This window comes from Panthera tigris, chromosome E1 (assembly GCF_018350195.1).
Source record: "Panthera tigris isolate Pti1 chromosome E1, P.tigris_Pti1_mat1.1, whole genome shotgun sequence".
Classification (NCBI taxonomy): Eukaryota; Metazoa; Chordata; class Mammalia; order Carnivora; family Felidae; genus Panthera; species Panthera tigris.
The window spans coordinates 16,198,603-16,205,323 of NC_056673.1; the positions used below are offsets into that span (position 1 = coordinate 16,198,603).

The window sequence follows — 6,721 nt, forward strand, 5'->3', positions numbered from 1 at the left end:
GTTCACCAAACTGAAGTCAGCAGTCACCCTTGGGGTGGGGGTGGGGGTGACCCTGGGGAGGGGACAAAGGCAGCCTCTCAGTTTTTATGCCATATACCTTGTACCCTCAACATCTTACAATAAGCACTTATTTCTGTATTACTTTTACAATTTATAGTTTAATTTTTAAAAAACAGGAATGTGGGAGGGAGGAAAAATCTGCGCCATAATCCATTAGCTGAAGCAATCAATGTGAATACCTGAGCGTTTTTCTTCCAGGCTTCCAAGAAGGAATTTGTTGTGAATACACAGCGAGCTGCTTTATAGTAGCAGAGCTCAGCTAAGGGCTCTCTGTGCTGTAGCCGGACCTGGCAGAGATTTAAGCAGCAGCCACTGTCAATTTCCCTCAAAACTGCCTCCTCACACATGCCAGCCTCTCCTGACTGGAAGGACACACAAAACTGGCACAACATGGGTGGGATGGAGTGGGTGTTTTCAGAGGGGCTGGAAGCCCCTAGAAGCTCTCTCTCTCCTTGGCCTGACTGGGCGGATCTCCAGAAAACCTCGCTCTCTTGGCATTGGCATAGCCTCCAGGGACCTCCCCAGCGTTCACTTCTTCCGACCTTTGCTTTGGATTCAATTCTTGTTCTTGGCCGTCGCCCTAGAACTGGATGCTTCGGTCTGACTCTTGTCTCAGATCTTCTCTCAGCCCCTGCCCCAGTTTCCCTTTGCTGGGACCCTGCCCTCCCATTACTCCAGCTGGAGGCAGATACCTCTGGTGCGTCCTCCTTCCCCTACTGAGCTCAGAGTCCCTTCCTGTATCTGCTAAACTTTCTAAGGGCCTGTGGCTGTAGCAAGATGTCCACATAAGGGACAAATTGGATGCTGGAAAGCCCATGTAATGGGATTCAACTTGGATGGACCTGTGTGGTTTTCTCATGCCCCTCAAACCACCTCACAGCTCTCCCCAAACCCATTCAATTTGTTGGGGGCTTTGGGAAGCTGAGGGAAGTCCCAGGCCAGGCTCCCTCTAGGGTCTCAGGACATTCCCCCAAGAGGGAGACACCCGGTTCCAGGTTGAGCCAGCTCACCCTCCCAGAGGAACCAAGCATGATGAACTCATGTTTTGATCATGGCCCTTGGGAGCTGCTCTTGAGCTGGTTAAACGGGCAGGAGGTAAACACGCACTGAGGAGACCGACTTGGGCTCCCTGTGCAGCAGGTTTAGTTATAATGATGACAGAATAACAGGGGAGGGACACAGGGAAAAAGCCCTCTTACCAGCACCCCCCTTCCACTGCTGGGTGTGTACAGGCCCCCTTGTGCTCCCTCTGGGTGACTTCCCACAGTGTGGAGTGGTTTCTTCCCTCCTTCATTTTGTTCTGATTACAAAATTAATATTTCATTGTGGCAAACTTGGAAAATGCAAAAAGTGTAATGAACAAGACAAAAATGTCCCTGAATTGCTCTATTCACTCTCTTTCACATTCAGCAGCCTTATTTTCAGTACAGCACTTATCAGCCTCTGAATTCATCTTGTTCATTTATTTGTTCGCTTGTTTACTGTCTACTTCTCCCCCACCACAATCTTAAATGTCTCTCTTTGATTTTGAAAGAGGAAGAGGGCAAGTGGGGGAGGGACAGAGGGAGAGAGAGAATCCTAAGCAGGCTCCACACCCAGTGCAGAGCCTGACGTGGGGCTCGATCCCATGAATTGTGAGATCATGCATGATCTGAGCTGAAATCAAGGGTTAGATGCTTAACTGACTGAGCCACCCAGGTGCCCCAATGTCTCTTTCTTTCTTTCTTTCTTTCTTTCTTTCTTTCTTTCTTTCTTTCTTTCTTTCTTTCTTTTTCTTTCTAAGCATTTGCCATTGGGCTTTTGTTTGGTTGGTTGTGTGGACACAATGTATACAAGTTGAGTTGCACAAAAGTCCAAGGAAGAGTCTGTCTTAAGTCTATCTTGTAAACAGCTAATGCCCAGGGCCCAGGAAAAGGCTGGGCACGTGGGAGGTGCTTCATTGCATATCTGATGAATGAATGAGTTCAGGGCAATGTGTAGATTTTCACTCAGTTGTGATCACCCAGTTCGTGTTATTTTGTATGCCAATTTCTTTATGTGTTTCATGCAGTTGTGGTGGATGGCAGGAGAGAGGGTGGCTCTGGACAGGGAAAGGAACAGGCCATCTAATGACTGTGATGTCAGAGTCACACATCTGCCCCATGCAGGGACATCTCCTAACTCTTTGGGGTTGTTTGTACAGAAATCTGAGGCTAATTGAACTTGCTCAAGGTCTTGCAGCTGGACAGCAGTGGAGGCAGGTCTAGAACCATAATAAAAGCTTCATCTTTTAGAAAAAAACATATCAAATCAGAGATATGAGTTACACTTTTAAGGCAGCTTTTAACTTAAAAGCTCTGAAGCACATCTCGGGGACCTCAATGTCCTTTTCATTCAAATACTGTTCCATCGAAAGACTTAGTCTGTGCTGATAATAAGATGGGTTTCACAAGATTGGATCCGACAAAGAGGTGTGGTTAGGTGATTAATTAACTGAAGCAGAGATTTGGGAATTTAAAATTTGGCGACCTTTGTTCTCCCTCAATGCAAGAAAAGATTTCTCTTGCCATCAGGCTGGTTTAATGTATGGTTGCCTTTATCCATCTGAAATGGAAAGCTATAGGTTTGTAAAACACATTTTAGAGAACTGTGAGAAATTTTGGTTAAGGAAGGAGATGATTAATACTTCAGCGTCTGTATATACTCACCACTTCAAAATAAATCTATCAGTTGTACTTGTTAATTAAAATAAATTTTGGACACCTGGGTGGCTCAGTCGGTTGAGCATCCGACTCGGTTTCAGCTCGGGTCATGGTCTCACGGTTCATGGGTTCGGGCCTCACATCAGGCTCAGGATTCTCTCTCTCCTCTCTCTCTCAAAATAAATAAATAAACTTCCAAAAAAAAAAAAATTTCCACACCTCTCTGGGTCTTTGCTTTCCACACCAAGAAATATCTCAGAGTGGCTTTTGAGATGACTTTTGCACCTGCTGTCTCCCACCAGCGACAGTTCACAACTGTGATCCAACAGAACAGCTTCTGACAGTTTGTAGTTTAAAATCCCACATAGGTCTTTCTGTTCTCCAAATCCGTGCTCTTTCCAGCTGCCTCCTCCGATGCCGTCAGCATTCTTGCTGGTCACCTACAGCCATCAGCATTTACAAAGCCAGAATACTAGATCTGGTCTGGATTTTACTTCACAGACCAAGTCGTCATTTTAATGAGAGGCCTTAGCGTTTTGTCTCTACATTGCTGCTTGTGTTTCTGGGGTTTCTGGGGAGTTTCCTCCAGCCCTGTTCTGGCACCAGGGGTAGCTTGACTGGTCCACCCACATCAAGGGCGAAGTCTTGCCCGCCCAAGGAGCCTCCTTGAGAAACCCATGCCCCCCCACGCCTACCCCGTGGGCTGTAGTTCTCAGAGAGTCCCTTGCCCCAGGATGCTTTCCTTGCTCAGAGGCATTTCCCTAGGGCACATCAGGGGCTTGGGGAGGTGGGGAGGGGGTGTGGCTGGGGGAAGCTGAGCCCTGGAGACTCATTCTCAGGATACTTGGTTCTGCAGGGAAGGAAAACCACCTCCCTGGAGCCTCCTCCCTCCTCAAAGGAGGAATTCAGTGAGGCAGAAATTAAGAAAACCCTCCATCTGGGGACACGGGCATGTGACTGGAGAGAACAGACATGAAGAAGTCACCCTCTTTACAGATGGCTAACAGAGGGTAGAGTTACCCTGAGTTAAATAGTGAACTGCAGATTTTCATTTTCACCAAAAACTTCCATCTCATTTTTTAAAAATGTTTATCCATTTTTGAGAGAAAGCAGGGGGAGGGGCAGAGAGAGAGAGGGAGGCAGAGGATGTGAAGTGGGCTCTGTGCTGATAGCAGAGAGCCCGATGCAGAGCTCAAACTCACAAACCGTAAGATCATGACTTGAGCTGGAGTCAGAGCTTAACCTCTACTGGGCCACCCAGGAGCCCCCCAGTCTCATTAAAACAAAAAATTTTTTTAAATGTTTATTTACTTTTGAGAGAAGGTGGGGAGGGGCAGAGAGTGAGGAAGACAATCTGAGGCAGGCTCCAGGCTCTGAGCTGTGTGCACAGAGCCTGACTCAGGGCTTGAACTCACAAACTGCAAGGTCATGACCTGAGCCTAAGTCGGATGCTTAACTGACTGAGCCACCCAGGCGCCCCTCCCTCAGTCTCATTCTTAATGCCAATTACCTGGGGAAAAATCATGAGATCCTCTATTCCACTCCCAAAAGCTCTGTTTTACAAGAACAAATCAGTCAATTGACATTTACTGAACATCTACTAGGTACCACTTACTTTTTCGCATATACTATCTCATTTGTTCCCAGTGACAATTTATTTTAAGTAGGAATTTTCCCATTTTACAGATGAGAAAACAAAGTTTTGCAAGTGTTAAAATTAAATTATTGTTATTATACACAGCCATGAACACGAGGGAATAAAAATGACATCTTTGGCTTCTACCCTGACAGCAGAGAATCTCTCCTCAATCAGTTTGTTTTTTTTTTCAATATTTATTTATTTTTGAGACAGAGAGAGACAGAGCATGAATGGGGAAGGGTCAGAGACAGAGGGAGACACAGAATCTGAAACAGGCTCCAGGCTCTGAGCTGTCAGCACAGAGCCCGACACTGGGCTCGAACTCACAGACCGTGAGATCATGACCTGAACCGAAGTCGGACGCTCAACCGACTGAGCCACCCAGGCGCCCCTTTCAGTTTTAAGTTCACAGTGTTTATTCTTCATTTTTTTTTTTTTTTTCAACGTTTTTAATTTATTTTTGGGACAGAGAGAGACAGAGCATGAACGGGGGAGGGGCAGAGAGAGAGGGAGACACAGAATCGGAAACAGGCTGCAGGCTCCGAGCCATCAGCCCAGAGCCTGATGCGGGGCTCGAACTCACGGACCGCGAGATCGTGACCTGGCTGAAGTCGGACGCTTAACCGACTGCGCCACCCAGGCGCCCCTCTTCATTTTTAATTGTAGTAAAATACACATAACATAAAACTTACTATTCATTTTTTTTAAAGTTTATTTATTTTGAGAGAGCATGAGTGGGGGAGGGGCAGAGAGAGGGAAAGAAAGAATCCCAAGCAGGCTCCACACTGTCAGTGCAGATCCTGATGCAGGGCTCGAGCTCATGAACTGTGAGATCATGACCTGAGCTGATAACAAAGAGTTGGATGCTTAACCAGCTTAGCTATCCAGGTGCCCCTCTTACTCATTTAAAGAAAAAATGGAAACAAAAAAAGAATTTGCATGTTATTCTTGCACAGGGGCCATGCTAATCTTCTCTTAATTCCAATTTTAGTCCCTGCACTGCCAAAGTAAGCACCCATCTTACTCATTTTTTATTTATTTTTCCAGAGAGAGAGAGAGAGAGAGAGAGAGAGAGAGAGAGAGAGAGAATCTTAAGCAGACTCCACACTCAGTAGAGAGCCTGATGTGGGGCGCGAGCCCACATCCCTGGGATCATGATCTGAGCTGAGATCAAGAGTCGGACGCTCCACCGACTGAGCCACCCAGGTGTCGTCCACCTTATGCATTTTTAAGGGTACAGTTCAGTAAGAACATTCATACTTTTGTGCAACCATCACCACCGTCCATCTCCAGAACTCCTTTCATCTTGCCAAGCTAAAACTCTGTATCCATTGAACACTAGCTCCATATTGCCCCCTCCTCCTGGTCCATGGCAATCACCTATTTTCTATTCTGTTTTTTGTCTCTAAGAATTTGATGGTTCTAGGTACCTCTTATAAGTGGAATCATACAGTGTTTGTTTTTGTCACTGGCTTCTCTCACTTGGCATAATGTCTTCAAGTTTCATCCATGTTGTAGCACGTGTTAGGATTTGCTTCCTTTTTAGGGCTGAGTAGTATTGCACCGTACATGCAAACTGCATTTTGCTGATCCATTCATCCATCAATAGATACTTGGGTTGCTTCTACACTTTTGATTATTGTGAATAATGCTATGGACATCAGTGTACACATAATTCTTAGAGACCCTGATTTCAAGTCTTTTGGGCATATACCCAGAAACAGAATTGCTGGATCGTATGCAAATTCAGACTGACAACCAAGTGGCAGTGAGGATGTGGAAGAACTGGAATATTCATACACTGTTGGTGGGAATGGAAACTGCTACAATCACTTTGGAAAACTGTGACAATATATCCTAAAACTAAATATAGGTATAACCTATAATCTAACCTTCCTACTCCCAGATTTAAATAACCGACAGAAAAGTGTATGTATGTGTCCCAAAACCCGTGTTCAAGAATGTTCAGGGCGGCACACTTTGTAATAGTTCCAAGGTAAAAAAATTATGCATCTACAGTAGAATGGCTACATACAGTGTGATTATTCATACAAAGAAATACTCCAGAGTGATGGTTCTCAGACGTCTGTGTGCATCAGAATCACCCAGAGAGCTTGTTATACTGATTGCTGGGCTCCATCTGCCTGTCCCCTGCCACCTCACAGAATGTATCTCACATTTCTCCTCCTTAGCTGCTCTTATCATTGTTGAAGATGGCTGTCAGCCGCTCCCTGAGTATTCTCTCCTCCCCCACATCAGCAAGAGTGGGGACAAAAGAAGCATAAGAAGACTGATTTCTGACCATTAGCACAAACACAAAAATCTCTCTTCTGCCAGGTCA

The 6,721-nt window shown here is 45.6% G+C and overlaps 1 non-coding gene across 1 annotated transcript; it reads right to left on the reverse strand.

Moving 5' to 3' along the window:
* Positions 1-5,291: 5,291 nt before the first annotated feature.
* LOC122233825 lies at positions 5,292-5,395 on the reverse strand. The gene has a single exon (XR_006211555.1). It is a non-coding gene; the product is annotated as a U6 spliceosomal RNA (small nuclear RNA).
* Positions 5,396-6,721: the final 1,326 nt, after the last annotated feature.